The sequence below is a fragment of the Scyliorhinus canicula genome, chromosome 30, assembly GCF_902713615.1.
Source record: "Scyliorhinus canicula chromosome 30, sScyCan1.1, whole genome shotgun sequence".
Classification (NCBI taxonomy): Eukaryota; Metazoa; Chordata; class Chondrichthyes; order Carcharhiniformes; family Scyliorhinidae; genus Scyliorhinus; species Scyliorhinus canicula.
This window is the reverse complement of record NC_052175.1, coordinates 13,944,184-13,960,212: the sequence shown is the minus strand read 5'-3', so window position 1 is coordinate 13,960,212 and position 16,029 is coordinate 13,944,184. Positions and strand designations below refer to the sequence as shown.

At 50.4% G+C, this 16,029-nt stretch overlaps 1 long non-coding RNA gene across 1 annotated transcript; it reads left to right on the top strand.

The window, feature by feature from the left end:
• Positions 1-5,529: 5,529 nt before the first annotated feature.
• Positions 5,530-8,618, top strand: LOC119958710. Its single transcript, XR_005459069.1, has 2 exons — positions 5,530-5,683; positions 7,981-8,618. It is a non-coding gene; the product is annotated as an uncharacterized LOC119958710 (long non-coding RNA).
• Positions 8,619-16,029: the final 7,411 nt, after the last annotated feature.

The following is a 16,029-nucleotide window of genomic DNA, read 5'->3' as shown; positions in this document are numbered from 1 at the left end:
GGGGAGCGTCTGACCACATCGGCGTGGCCGAGGCCTTTGGGACACCTGGGGCGGCCTCCAGCCCCGACTCTGCCGGCCAGTTCTGCGTGTGTGTGCCTGCGCGTGTCGGTCACACCCTCCACAGTGTGTGTGTCTCACCCTCCACAGTGTGTGTCTCACCCTCCACAGTGTGTGTCTCACCCTCCACAGTGTGTGTGTCTCACCCTCCACAGTGTGTGTCTCACCCTCCACAGTGTGTGTCTCACCCTCCACAGTGTGTGTGTCTCACCCTCCACAGTGTGTGTGTCTCACCCTCCACAGTGTGTGTCTCACCCTCCACAGTGTGTGTCTCACCCTCCACAGTGTGTGTCTCACCCTCCACAGTGTGTGTGTCTCACCCTCCACAGTGTGTGTCTCACCCTCCACAGTGTGTGTGTCTCACCCTCCACAGTGTGTGTGTCTCACCCTCCACAGTGTGTGTCTCTCACCCTCCACAGTGTGTGTGTCTCACCCTCCACAGTGTGTGTCTCTCACCCTCCACAGTGTGTGTGTCTCACCCTCCACAGTGTGTGTGTGTGTCTCACCCTCCACAGTGTGTGTGTGTGTGTCTCACCCTCCACCGTGTGTGTGTGTGTGTCTCACCCTCCACAGTGTGTGTGTGTGTGTGTCTCACCCTCCACAGTGTGTGTCTCTCACCCTCCACAGTGTGTGTGTCTGTGTCTCACCCTCCACAGTGTGTGTGTCTCACCCTCCACAGTGTGTGTGTCTCACCCTCCACAGTGTGTGTGTCTCACCCTCCACAGTGTGTGTGTCTCACCCTCCACAGTGTGTGTGTCTCACCCTCCACAGTGTGTGTCTCTCACCCTCCACAGTGTGTGTGTCTCACCCTCCACAGTGTGTGTGTCTCACCCTCCACAGTGTGTGTGTCTCACCCTCCACAGTGTGTGTCTCTCACCCTCCACAGTGTGTGTCTGTCTCACCCTCCACAGTGTGTGTGTCTCACCCTCCACAGTGTGTGTGTGTGTGTGTCTCACCCTCCACAGTGTGTGTGTGTGTGTGTCTCACCCTCCACAGTGTGTCTGTCACACCCTCCACAGTGTGTGTGTCTCACCCTCCACAGTGTGTGTCTGTCACACCCTCCACAGTGTGTGTGTCTCACCCTCCACAGTGTGTGTGTCTCACCCTCCACAGTGTGTGTGTCTCACCCTCCACAGTGTGTGTGTCTCACCCTCCACAGTGTGTGTGTCTCACCCTCCACAGTGTGTGTGTCTCACCCTCCACAGTGTGTGTGTCTCACCCTCCACAGTGTGTGTGTCTCACCCTCCACAGTGTGTGTGTCTCACCCTCCACAGTGTGTGTGTCTCACCCTCCACAGTGTGTGTCTCTCACCCTCCACAGTGTGTGTGTCTCACCCTCCACAGTGTGTGTGTCTCACCCTCCACAGTGTGTGTGTCTCACCCTCCACAGTGTGTGTCTCTCACCCTCCACAGTGTGTGTCTGTCTCACCCTCCACAGTGTGTGTGTCTCACCCTCCACAGTGTGTGTGTGTGTGTGTCTCACCCTCCACAGTGTGTGTGTGTGTGTGTCTCACCCTCCACAGTGTGTCTGTCACACCCTCCACAGTGTGTGTGTCTCACCCTCCACAGTGTGTGTCTGTCACACCCTCCACAGTGTGTGTGTCTCACCCTCCACAGTGTGTGTGTCTCACCCTCCACAGTGTGTGTGTCTCACCCTCCACAGTGTGTGTGTCTCACCCTCCACAGTGTGTGTGTCTCACCCTCCACAGTGTGTGTGTCTCACCCTCCACAGTGTGTGTGTCTCACCCTCCACAGTGTGTGTGTCTCACCCTCCACAGTGTGTGTGTCTCACCCTCCACAGTGTGTGTGTCTCACCCTCCACAGTGTGTGTGTCTCACCCTCCACAGTGTGTGTGTCTCACCCTCCACAGTGTGTGTGTCTCACCCTCCACAGTGTGTGTGTCTCTCACCCTCCACAGTGTGTGTGTCTCACCCTCCACAGTGTGTGTCTCTCACCCTCCACAGTGTGTGTGTCTCACCCTCCACAGTGTGTGTGTCTCTCACCCTCCACAGTGTGTGTGTCTCACCCTCCACAGTGTGTGTCTCTCACCCTCCACAGTGTGTGTCTCTCACCCTCCACAGTGTGTGTGTCTCACCCTCCACAGTGTGTGTCTCACCCTCCACAGTGTGTCTGTCTCACCCTCCACAGTGTGTGTCTCTCACCCTCCACAGTGTGTGTCTCACCCTCCACAGTGTGTGTCTCACCCTCCACAGTGTGTGTGTCTCACCCTCCACAGTGTGTGTGTCTCACCCTCCACAGTGTGTGTGTCTCACCCTCCACAGTGTGTGTGTCTCACCCTCCACAGTGTGTGTGTCTCACCCTCCACAGTGTGTGTGTCTCACCCTCCACAGTGTGTGTCTCACCCTCCACAGTGTGTGTGTCTCACCCTCCACAGTGTGTGTGTCTCACCCTCCACAGTGTGTGTGTGTCCCACCCTCCACAGTGTGTGTGTCTCACCCTCCACAGTGTGTGTCTCTCACCCTCCACAGTGTGTGTCTCTCACCCTCCACAGTGTGTGTGTCTCTCACCCTCCACAGTGTGTGTGTCTCACCCTCCACAGTGTGTGTGTCTCACCCTCCACAGTGTGTGTGTCTCACCCTCCACAGTGTGTGTGTCTCACCCTCCACAGTGTGTGTGTCTCACCCTCCACAGTGTGTGTGTCTCTCACCCTCCACAGTGTGTGTGTCTCTCACCCTCCACAGTGTGTGTGTCTCTCACCCTCCACAGTGTGTGTGTGTCACCCTCCACAGTGTGTGTCTCTCACCCTCCACAGTGTGTGTGTCTCACCCTCCACAGTGTGTGTCTCTCACCCTCCACAGTGTGTGTCTCTCACCCTCCACAGTGTGTGTGTCTCACCCTCCACAGTGTGTGTGTGTCACCCTCCACAGTGTGTGTCTCTCACCCTCCACAGTGTGTGTGTCTCACCCTCCACAGTGTGTGTGTCTCTCACCCTCCACAGTGTGTGTGTCTCTCACCCTCCACAGTGTGTGTCTCTCACCCTCCACAGTGTGTGTCTCTCACCCTCCACAGTGTGTGTGTCTCACCCTCCACAGTGTGTGTGTCTCACCCTCCACAGTGTGTGTGTCTCACCCTCCACAGTGTGTGTGTCTCACCCTCCACAGTGTGTGTCTCTCACCCTCCACAGTGTGTGTCTCTCACCCTCCACAGTGTGTGTGTGTGTGTCTCACCCTCCACAGTGTGTGTGTCTCACCCTCCACAGTGTGTGTGTCTCACCCTCCACAGTGTGTGTGTCTCACCCTCCACAGTGTGTGTGTCTCACCCTCCACAGTGTGTGTGTCTCTCACCCTCCACAGTGTGTGTCTCACCCTCCACAGTGTGTGTGTCTCACCCTCCACAGTGTGTGTGTCTCACCCTCCACAGTGTGTGTGTCTCACCCTCCACAGTGTGTGTGTCTCTCACCCTCCACAGTGTGTGTCTCTCACCCTCCACAGTGTGTGTGTCTCACCCTCCACAGTGTGTGTGTCTCACCCTCCACAGTGTGTGTCTCTCACCCTCCACAGTGTGTGTGTCTCACCCTCCACAGTGTGTGTGTGTCTCACCCTCCACAGTGTGTGTGTGTCTCACCCTCCACAGTGTGTGTCTCACCCTCCACAGTGTGTGTGTCTCACCCTCCACAGTGTGTGTGTCTCTCACCCTCCACAGTGTGTGTGTCTCTCACCCTCCACAGTGTGTGTGTCTCACCCTCCACAGTGTATGTGTCTCACCCTCCACAGTGTGTGTGTCTCACCCTCCACTGTGTGTGTGTGTGTCTCACCCTCCACAGTGTGTGTGTCTCACCCTCCACAGTGTGTGTCTCACCCTCCACAGTGTGTGTCTCACCCTCCACAGTGTGTGTGTCTCACCCTCCACAGTGTGTGTGTCTCACCCTCCACAGTGTGTGTGTCTCACCCTCCACAGTGTGTGTGTCTCACCCTCCACAGTGTGTGTCTCACCCTCCACAGTGTGTGTCTCTCACCCTCCACAGTGTGTGTGTCTCACCCTCCACAGTGTGTGTGTCTCACCCTCCACAGTGTGTGTGTCTCACCCTCCACAGTGTGTGTCTCTCACCCTCCACAGTGTGTGTGTCTCACCCTCCACAGTGTGTGTGTCTCACCCTCCACAGTGTGTGTCTCACCCTCCACAGTGTGTGTGTCTCACCCTCCACAGTGTGTGTGTCTCACCCTCCACAGTGTGTGTGTGTCTCACCCTCCACAGTGTATGTGTCTCACCCTCCACAGTGTGTGTGTCTCACCCTCCACAGTGTGTGTGTCTCACCCTCCACTGTGTGTGTGTGTGTCTCACCCTCCACAGTGTGTGTGTCTCACCCTCCACAGTGTGTGTGTCTCACCCTCCACTGTGTGTGTGTGTGTCTCACCCTCCACAGTGTGTGTGTCTCACCCTCCACAGTGTGTGTCTCACCCTCCACAGTGTGTGTCTCACCCTCCACAGTGTGTGTGTCTCACCCTCCACAGTGTGTGTGTCTCACCCTCCACAGTGTGTGTGTCTCACCCTCCACAGTGTGTGTGTCTCACCCTCCACAGTGTGTGTGTCTCACCCTCCACAGTGTGTGTGTCTCTCACCCTCCACAGTGTGTGTGTCTGTCTCACCCTCCACAGTGTGTGTGTCTGTCTCACCCTCCACAGTGTGTGTGTCTCACCCTCCACAGTGTGTGTGTCTCACCCTCCACAGTGTGTGTGTCTCACCCTCCACAGTGTGTGTGTCTCACCCTCCACAGTGTGTGTCTCTCACCCTCCACAGTGTGTGTCTCTCACCCTCCACAGTGTGTGTGTCTCACCCTCCACAGTGTGTGTGTCTCACCCTCCACAGTGTGTGTGTCTCACCCTCCACAGTGTGTGTGTCTCACCCTCCACAGTGTGTGTGTCTCACCCTCCACAGTGTGTGTGTGTGTGTGTGTGTGTGTGTGTGTGTGTGTGTGTGTGTGTGTGTGTGTGTGTGTGTCTCACCCTCCACAGTGTGTGTGTGTGTGTGTCTCACCCTCCACAGTGTGTGTGTCTCACCCTCCACAGTGTGTGTGTCTCTCACCCTCCACAGTGTGTGTGTCTCACCCTCCACAGTGTGTGTGTCTCACCCTCCACAGTGTGTGTCTCTCACCCTCCACAGTGTGTGTGTCTCACCCTCCACAGCGCGCGTTTCAGCGTGTTACATCACCCTGGGCCGTGCACGGTCAATTCCAGCCCCACGTGGCCCTGAGTCACAACATGAACCCATTATTCATATAAAAATCCCAGAAACCCTTGGCGCCCCTTATTTTTTTGGAGGAAAGACCGGAATGGTAAAGGCCAGCAGGCTTGTGTTTGGATAGAAATCAGCTGGTTCCTCTTTGCCGTGCTCGGTTATCCTGCCGGGCTGACTGTGGGGGAACTGTCTCAGTATCTCTGTGAGGGGTGGGGGGGAGGGTGCGTGTATGTGTGTCTGACCAGCAGTGACTACCCCACCTTACCGCCCCACGCAGGTTCAGCGATCTCTTCGCTCTGGCCGAAGACTACGAGGACTCCTCAAAGCCGTCTCGGAGTCGCCGCAAGACGGCGGCCTCCAGCCCACGCAGCAGGAAAAATGCCTCTCAGCCCATCGGGAACGACGAGGACTCCTCGTCCAGCACGGGATCGGTACGTGAGCGCCGCCTGGGTGAAAGAATTTAGCTCCCCGTCATGCCCCCGTCCAACCACCAATCTCAACGGAGCGTGCGCGTCGAACGCAGAGTGCGCATTTGCCCCCGCACGTTGGTTCTATTCAAATAATCACCCAACGCCCTCTCGTTGCCTGCGTGAATCCAGCCCACGTTCCCAGGCAGCCCGTCCCGGACCCAAACCGCTCGCCGTGGGGTTAAAAGCAAAATCATTGCGGGTGCAGGAATCTGAAACACAAACAGGAAACACTGGACGATCTCAGCAGGTCTGACAACATCTGGGGCGGCACAGTGGGTTAGCGCTGTTGCTTCACAGCTCCAGGCTCCCGGGTTCGACTCCCGGCTTGGAGTCTGCACGTTCTCCCCCGTGTCTGCGTGGGTTTCCTCCGGGTGCTCCGGTTTCCTCCCGCAAGTCCCGAAAGACGTGCTTGTTGCGTGAATTGGACGTTCTGAATTCTCCCTCCGTGTACCCGAACAGGCGCCGGAGTGTGGCGACTAGGGGCTTTTCACAGTAACTTCATTGCAGTGTTAATGTCGGCCAACTTGTGACAATGAAGATTACTTTACTTGTCTGTGGAGAGAGCGAAGGGAGCTGACGTTTCGAGTCTGGGTGACTTGAGAGAAGAGTCACCCAGACACGACGTTAGCTCCGTTTTCTCTCTCTCTCCTCAGAGGATGTCAGACCTGCAGAGATTGTCCAACGTCTTCGGCGCTCGCTGTGTGGCATCACGTTTGCTTCTCTTGCAAAACACCTTAAATCTGCCTCCCTCACGTTCTAGATCCCTTTACAAGCGCGAGCGGTTTCTTCCTCCCCAGCCCGCCCCTCCCCCTCGGGATTTTGATCACCTCAGCCGAACCTCCTCTCGGCCGCCTTCTCCCCCGGGGGAACAGTCCCGGCCTCCCCGATCTACCCTCGTCGCTGACGTGGCTCATCCCCCCGGCACCGTTCTCCTGCCCCGCTCTCCTCCCCGCTCACATCCTTCCAGTAGTGTGACGCCCAGAACTGTGCTCCATGTTCCAGCTGAGGCCTTGTCTGGGTTCAGCCACATCACCACCTCGCTCTCGTCCATAAAACCTGGGATGCTATGTTTTAGGGGCTGGTTTAGCACAGTGGGCTGAACAGCTGGCTTGTAATACAGAACAAGGCCAGCAGCTCGGGTTCAATTCCCGTACCAGCCTCCTCGAACAGGCGCCGGAATGTGGCCACTAGGGGCGTTTCAGAGTAACTTCAATGAAGCCTACTTTTTAAAAATAAATTCAGAATACCCAATTCATTTTTTCCAATTAAGGGGCAATTTAGCGTGGCCAATCCACCTACCCTGCACATCTTTGGGTTGTGGGGGTGAAACCCACTCAGACACGGGGAGAATGTGCAAACTCCACACGGACAGTAACCCAGGGCCGGGATTTGAACCTGGGACCCCGGCGCCGTGAGGCAGCAGTGCTAACCACTGCGTCACCGTGCTGCCCTTATTGAAGCCTACTTGTGACAAGAAGCGATGATTATTATCATAGATTATCATAGAATTTACAGTGCAGAAGGAGGCCATTCGGCCCATCGAGTCTGCACCGGCTCTTGGAAAGAGCACCCTACCCAAGGTCAACACCTCCACCCTATCCCCATAACCCAGTAACCCCACCCAACACTGAGGGCAATTTTGGACACTAAGGAGCAATTTAGCACGGCCAATCCACCTAACCTGCACATCTTTGGACTGTGGGAGGAAACCGGAGCACCCGGAGGAAACCCACGCACACACGGGGAGGATGTGCAGACTCCGCACAGGCAGTGACCCAAGCCGGAATCGAACCTGGGACCCTGGAGTTGTGAAGCGATTGTGCTGTCCACAATGCTACCGTGCTGCCCTTATATTACAGGCTGTCTCCACCCGTCCCTCCACCTTCCAGGATCCGTGAACAGAGACACCTGCAACGTCCCCGTTTCCCCCCCCCCCCCCCCCCCCGTAGAGTTTTACCCCTTATTTAGTATTGCCTCCCCATGTTCCTCTTACCAAAACGCATCAGCTCACGTTTCTCCGCATTGAACTTCATCTGCCGCATCTCTGCCCAGTTCCGTCAACTTGCCAGCGTCCGTTTTCAGTTCCGCCGCGCTCTGCCTCTCGCAGTTCACACATCGGCAAACTGCCAAGCGGTAGTGCTGCTCCGGGGTGGGGGGGGGTGTAAGTGGGAGGAGGGGGTGGGGGGTTGGCATGTGGGGGCTCGTTTTGCAGCACCACCCGACTCCGTCTTACTCTGGTGTCGTTCCCACCCCCACAGGAAGAGGAAGATGCCAAACCCAAGCCGAAGAGGAAAAGGAAAGGCTCGTCTGCGGTCGGCTCAGACAGCGACTGAGCCCGTCTGCCGTTGCCGAGAGGCGAGACGAGAGAGAGAGAGAGAGCGCGCCGACAGTGCGTGGCGCCGATTGCACGATTCTACGATCGGGATTTAGAGAGAGAGAGCGAGATTTCGAGAAAAAAAAACATAAACACACGCGCACACACTCACAAGGCAGGACGAAGGCGACTGTTCCACGCCAGCTGCACCGTGTCCCGGAGAGCGGGAGAGAGCACGCGGGAAGCGAGAGAGAGAGAGAGCGTGATCGAACGTCCGGCAGCGATACGCAGACTGAGAAGAGCCAGCGCCGTTCCGCAGAGGTCGACTGTTCCGAAAATTTCACTCGGCGTGCGCGCGCGTGAGAGAGAAAGAGAGAGAAGAATCGAGCGAGAGGGAAAAAAAGACAATTAATCAGGAAATGCGAACTTGCAAAAAAAAAAAAAAAGCCTTTCTCCCCGTTGCAAGAGACCGTGTCTGGATTCTTAAAAAGTCAAGCAGAGTTTTTAAAAAGGGTTTATATTCGAAGCATCCTATTTTCTTACAAAAAAAAAAGTTGTAAATAAATAAACTACATCTTATAATTTTGCTTCGAGGGGGAGCGTTCTTTGTGCGCCCCTCCCTCCTCCCCAAGAAGGGTTGTGGTTGGGGGGGGGGGGGGGGGGGCTGGGTCCTGGCACGTTGGCTGTCCTAGCCTGGTGTTAAGTTAACTTGGGGGGGGGTGCGGGGGAAGGATTGAGGCTTGGGTATCAGCTCCAGGTTGAATGAAATGCACGATATTTCGGAACAAATATTTCCTGTGTGTTGTTAATGGTTCTAGGGCAGCACGGTGACGCAGTGGTCAGCACTGCTGCCTCACGGAGCCGAGGACCCGGGTCCGTGTGGAGTTTGCACGTGTATTTTATTATTGTCACATGTATTAGTATACAGTGAAAAGTGTTGTTTCTTGCATGCTGCACAGAAGGAAGGAGAGACTGCAGGATGTAACAGTGCAAAAGGAGGCCATTCGGCCCGTCGGGTCCTTTGGAGACTAAGGGGCAACTTCAGCACAGCCAATCCACCCCTAACCTGCACGTCTTTGCACTGCGGGAGGAAACCGGAGCACCCGGAGGAAACCCACGCAGACACGGGGGGAGAAGGTGCAGACTCCCCGCACAGTGACCCCAAGCCGGGAATCGAACCCGGGACCCTGGCGCCGAGAAGCAGCAGTACCTGAAAGCTACAGTCCACCATCCCCGGAACTGATCGTGTGAATCTCCTTCTGCACTCTCTCCCAACGCCCTCACCTCTTTCCTCACGGACGGCTTCCGCACCGGCACGCGGTGCTCCACGCTTCGCCTAATTAAGTGCCTTGTACTCTGTGGGGCCCCCCCCCATTAGCAAAGAGGTTTGTGTGACTGGCGACGCCCTGTGCAGTCGAACAGCCACTTTGTTGTCCGGATGTGCTTACGCAGACTGGGCCGTTTACTCGTGGGACCTGCTGAGCTAAGGTAAGAGGCGCGGGTCTGGGTAGCAGTAGAGGCATTGGGGGGGGGGGGGGAGCTTTATTCTTTACCTAACCCCAAGCTGTACCTGTCCTGGGAGTGTTTGATGGGGACAGTGTAGAGGGAGCTTTACTCTGTATCTAACCCCGTGCTGTACCTGTCCTGGGAGTGTTTGATGGGGACAGTGTAGAGGGAGCTTTACTCTGTATCTAACCCCGTGCTGTACCTGTCCTGGGAGTGTTTGATGGGGACAGTGTAGAGGGAGCTTTACTCTGTATCTAACCCCGTGCTGTACCTGTCCTGGGAGTGTTTGATGGGGACAGTGTAGAGGGAGCTTTACTCTGTATCTAACCCCGTGCTGTACCTGTCCTGGGAGTGTTTGATGGGGACAGTGTAGAGGGAGCTTTACTCTGTATCTAACCCCGTGCTGTACCTGTCCTGGGAGTGTTTGATGGGGGACAGTGTAGAGGGAGCTTTACTCTGTATCTAACTCCTGTTATGGGCCAGGGTTTAGAGAAGCCCAAAGTGTATCATGGAGTTCACCTGACCCACAACTTTTAATAGATTGTCACGTGGGGAGCACACGGCCCACTCTACAGGTGTGGCACAGCAGAAATGGAAAAGTGTTTTTTAAAACAAAACAAAGTTTATTCTATGAACTCAAGTTAACCTTTTTAAAACGTACAGTGAACATCTTAGCGACCATCGATTCAAATACACCCCCCAAAGAATACAACACTAAGTAATCCTTAAGCTGTCCTTTTAACATCCATAAGACTTAAAACACCTTTTACCAGAAGCACATCAGGTTAAAGTCACTACTGTTATTAGTTTTAAATCACCAGGATCGAGTTACAGTCTTTAGATTACAGAGAGAGAGATTCAGACACCTTCTGGCTGTGACTGCAGCTATCCAGCTCTGAAAACGAAACTAAAACACACCCTGCAGCAAACGGCCTAAAACGGAAGTAAAAAGCTGACAGACAGCCCAGCTCCACCCACTCTCTGACATCACTGCAATAGTAAACACCCATTTCTTAACGGTACTCTCACATGACACCCCCCCCCAAAGAAAAAAAGTAAACCATCAACTTCAAGATGGTTTCATTTTTCACCTTTTCACTATCCTTTAAGAAATGCACACAGTAAATATACTTTTGTTTCAAAAAGCAACACGCAAATAGGTACAATAATATAGTCCATTTTTGTTGTTCTTCCTCCAACTGAAATCATCTTGATTGACAGTCTCTTTGAACAAGAAGGTCTCTGCACGATCCGTCTATTTCTCTACGCCTCGGCATTTCTCTTTAAAGTCAGATACTTTAGCTCAATCTGATCACAGAGTCCCGTGTAATTCTCCAACACAGGAGCATTGGTTATCTCAGCTTTCAAGCAGTCAAATGCCTGTTGAAACTCCGCTGTCCGCTGAAATTTTCGACGTTTCTTCAGCAAGTCCATCAGTGGAGCAACCACACCATAAAAATTTTCTACAAATGTTCGATCAAATCCACTAATGCCAAGAAATTGCATTGTTTCCCTTCGTCTTAAGGGTATCGGAAACTCCTCAATAACTGTTGGTTTCACATCCCGTGTGACCATTCAACCCTGTCCGATTGTATCCCACACAATTGGGTAATCCTGAAACGACTTTGTTAACTGTTGAAATGTGGCTGGTGCGTTTTTCATGTCAAATGGCATAACTTTGAATTGGTATATACCATCTCGAGTCACAAAAGCTGAAATCTCCTTCACTATTTTGGATAAAAAGGCTCTGCCAGTTAATCCAGTTTGGAAATAAAAGCTGATTGGCCCACTTTCTCAATGCAATCCTCCAAACGTGGGGATAGGATAAGAGTCCGTTCTTGTAACTGCATTAACGTTTCTATAGTCCACACAACCGTTGGGTACCGTCTGGTTTTGGTACCATCACAATGGGTGAGCTCCATTGGCTGCAACCTACTTCAACAATGCCATTTTTCAGCATACTCTCAATCTCTTTGTTAACCTGTGCCAATTTTAAAGGGTTAAGTCGATATGGATGTTTAATTGGAACAGCATTTCCCACATCTACATCATGTATAGCCATTTTGGTACTTCCCAATTTATTTCGACAAATATGCCCACGTGATATCAATAACTCTTTCAGGTCAGTCCGTTTTTCCTCTGGATGGTAACTCAACAATTTATCCCAATTTTTAAGAACATCCTCATTTTCCAATTTAATTTGAGGTATGTCAAATTCACAGTCATCTGAATTTGGTTCGTCACTGAGTTAGAATCATTAAAACCTCCTTTTTCTCTCCTTCCCTTTCAAAGTCCCTTTTAAGCATATTCACATGACAGACTCGGTGAGTCTTCCTTCTATCTGGTGTTTTTACCACATAATTCACCTCACTTAATTTCCTTTCAATCTGATACGGTCCACAAAACCTTGCTTTTAAAGGTTCACCTGCCACTGGTAACAACACTAAAACTTTGTCTCCACTGGCAAAACTACGAACTCTGGATTTCTTGTCCGCTACCCTTTCATCACATTTTGTGCAACTTTCAAACGTTGTCTAGCCAATTCACATTCTCTATTTAATCGTTCCCTAAAATTTGACACACAATCCAATAATGTAATTTCCAATTTCTCACTCACCAATTTTTCCTTCATCAACTTAAGTGGTCCTCTTACCTCATAACCAAAGATTAGTTCAAAAGGACTAAATTTGGTAGACTCGTTAGGTGCATCCCTAATTGCAAACAATGCGAATGGGTTTTCCTTTATCCCAATCCTCTGGATAATCTTGACAATAAGCCCTCAACATTGTCTTTAATGTCTGATGCCACCTTTTTAACGCTCGCTGCGATTCTGGATGGTACGCAGTTGATTTAAATTGTTTTATTCCTAAGCTATCCACAACTTCTTTGAATAACCTTGTTGTAAAATTTGATCCTTGATCCGATTGTATTTCTGTGGGTTGTCCATATCTGGTAAAGAATTTAATTAACTCCTCCACAATCCGTTTAGCTGTAATATTGCGTACTGGAATGGCCTCTGGAAACCTAGTAGACCCATCCATTATCCTCAAAAGATATTGATTCCCACTTTTTGTTTTAGGAAGCGGTCCTACGCAATCGATTCGGAATCTTGTAAAAGGTTCGTCAAATGCTGGAATGGGTATTAAGGGCACTGGTTTTATCACTGCTTGAGGTTTCCCTATCACTTGACATGTGTGACATGATTGTCAAAATTTAACTACATCTTTATGTAGTCCAGGCCAATAAAAGTGTTTTTGGATTTTAGCTTGAGTTTTCCTTATTCCCAAATGACCTCTCACTGGTACCTCATGTGCAACTCGCAACACCTCCTTTCTATACCCTACCGGCAATACTACTTGATGAACTTCTACCCACTTTCCATCCGCCTGCATATGTACAGGTCTCCATTTTCACATCAAGGCATCACTTTTATGGTAAAAACACTCTGGTATACACTCAGATTCCTCTTCCATGTATACTTTCTGATACATCTGTTTAATTTCCATATCTTTTTGTTGTAGCTCTGCCAATTTTCCTGAACTAAAAATATCCGCCTCATCCTCCACCTGTTCTTTTTCAACCATCTGATCAAAAGTTGTTTCTGATAATTGCACTTCAACTTCATCTTCACTCTTTGATTTCTCCTCTTGTCTTAACCTGTGACTTTGCGACCTTGTTACTACACAATCCGGAAAAATCCCAGGATATTCGTCCTTCAACACTTTAGTTGTCTGATTTTCCACTGGCTTATCAACCACAGTAGGCATCACTCCCACCTGCGATCCAGCTATATCATTACCCAAGATAAACTGTATTCCTGGACAAGATAGTTTCTCTATTACTCCTACTACCACTTCACCACTCTTCACTGGACTTTCCAACCTTATATAATGGAACACTACTCCTCTCCCTGAATTCCACATATCACCACCTTTTTCTGGCAACATTCTTCCCAAACTACATAATTCCTCATCTCTTACCATTAAAGATTGACTAGCTCCCGTATCTCTTAAAATTGTGACTTCTTTACCTGCTCCTCCTGATACACATGAGTAAACTTTACCCACACAAGTAAATTCTTTAAAGACATCTGGCGCCTTCTTATCAATCACCTCTTGATCAGGCTGTACAATCTTTTGCACCTCCTTCTCTTCACTTGGGCTTTCCTTCACCACTTTAACAAACCCCACTGTCTGATCCTGTTTTACCACATCAGCCTTCCCAATGCTTTTCTTCAACCTCCAAGACTGTGACTTTACATGGCCTAGTTTATTACAATGAAAACAGCACGGTAGCATAGTGGTTAGCACAGTTGCTTCACAGCTCCAGGGTCCCAGGTTCGATTCCCGGCTTGGGTCACTGTCTGTGCGGAGTCTACACGTTCTCCCCTTGTCTGCGTGGGTTTCCTCCGGGTGCTCCGGTTTCCTCCCACAGTCCAAAGACGTGCGGGTTAGGTGGATTGGCCATGATAGATTTCCCTTAAATTCCAAAAAAAAATGTTAAGTGGCGGTCACTGGGTTACGGGGATGGGGTAGATAAGTGGGCTTCAGGGGGTGCTCTTTGTAAGGGCTGTTGCAGACTCGATGGGCCGAATGGCCTCCTTCTGCTCTAAATTCTATGAAAGCATTTGAAACTTTTCATTTCTTTTCCACCCTCCTGGATTTCGTTTTTAATCTGATACACTCTCCTTATTATCTCCCATCAGATCACCTTTAGCTTTACCACTTGAGTATTTCTCATGTCCCCAGTTTCTATCCCTCACAGGCTGAAACTGATGTCGGAAACCAAGCTTTGATTTATGAACTAATTCATAATCATCTGCCATTTCTGCTGCTAATCTCACAGTTTTAACCCTCTGCTCTTCCACATGAGTTCTCACTACATCAGGAATTGAATTTTTAAACTCCTCCAAAAGTATAATTTCTCTGAGAGCTTCATACATTTGGTCTATTTTCAAAGCCCTTATCAAAATTACTCTGTTTGAGCCTTTCAAACTCCATGTATGTTTGACTAAATTCTTACCTTAAAATTTATAAACCTTTATCTGTAAGCTTCAGTCACTAGTTCATATGCACCGAAGATGGATTTTTTCACCTCCTCATACGTCCCAGATACCTCCTCCAGCTTTGTTTGAATCAGTAATACCCACATGCCCTGTGGCCATTTCACTTGTTTAGCCACCTTCTCAAATGAAATGAAAAAGGCTTCTACCTCCTTCTCGTCAAACCTTGGCAATGCTTGGACATATTTAAATAGATTCGCACCAAGCCTTCGACTTTCACGCTCTTTCTCACTATCCTCATCACTATCATCCAACTGTACGTTTCCCTTTACCTCTGCCAATTTTAACTGACTGTCACATTTCATGGCCATTTACTGAAGTTCAAACTCCTTATCTTTTTCCCTGATCGGGCAGCACGGTGGCACAGTGGTTAGCATTGCTGCCTACGGCGCTGAGGACCCGGGTTCGAATCCCGGCCCTGGGTCACTGTGTGGAGTTTGCACGTTCTCCCCATGTTTGCGTGGGTTTCACCCCCACAGCCCAAAAGATGTGCAGGTTAGGTGGATTGGCCACGCTAAATTGCCCCTTAATTGGAAAAAAATCATTGGGTACTCTAAATTTATAATTTAAAAAAAAATTTTTAAATCTTTTTCCCTGATCTGTATCTCCCTTTCTCTTTCTTTTTCTTCTGCTAGGGCTATTCTTTCTATTTTTCTTTCTTCTCTCTCTTTTTCTTTTTCCTCCCTCTCTCTCTTTCGTGTTCAAGCTGCTTCAATTCTTCCTCATGTTCCATTTGTTTAATTTGTTACTGAATTTTTGCCATTTCCAATGAGTCAAACTATCTCAGGCAACTTTAATGCTTAGCCACCACCATAATGACCTCATCTTTTCCCATTTTGTCAGGTAGTGTTAACTGCATTGTTTTTACCACATCTAACAGTCTGCTTTTATGTCCATAAGGTACTGTGTGTTGGGCAGCACAGTGGCACAGTGGGTTAGCCCTGCTGCCTCACGGCGCCGAGGTCCCAGGTTCGATCCCGGCTCTGGGTCACTGCCCGGGTGGAGTTAGCATATTCTCTCCCCCTGTGTGTGTGGGTTTCGCCCCCACAATCCAAAAAAAAAAATGTGCAGGTTAGATGGATTGGGCAGGCTAAATTGCCCCATAATTGTAATAAAAATGAATTGGGTACTCTTTTTAAAAAATAAAAAAAAAAATTTATTTTTTTAAAAGGTACTGTGTGTTACCATCTCCACCCCCAAAAACTTCAGAGCCTCTGAAAGAGCCATTGTCCACAACACACTCCCCACTTAAACTGGAATACCACACCTGAAAAGCAACCACAATATGCTCACCACTCACTGTCTTTAAATTCACTCAGCCAATCCAATAGATAGACTTTTACCCCCTCGATTTGTTATGGGTCAGGGTTTAGAGAACCCCAAAGTGTATCATGGAGTTCACCTGACCCACAACTTTTAATAGAT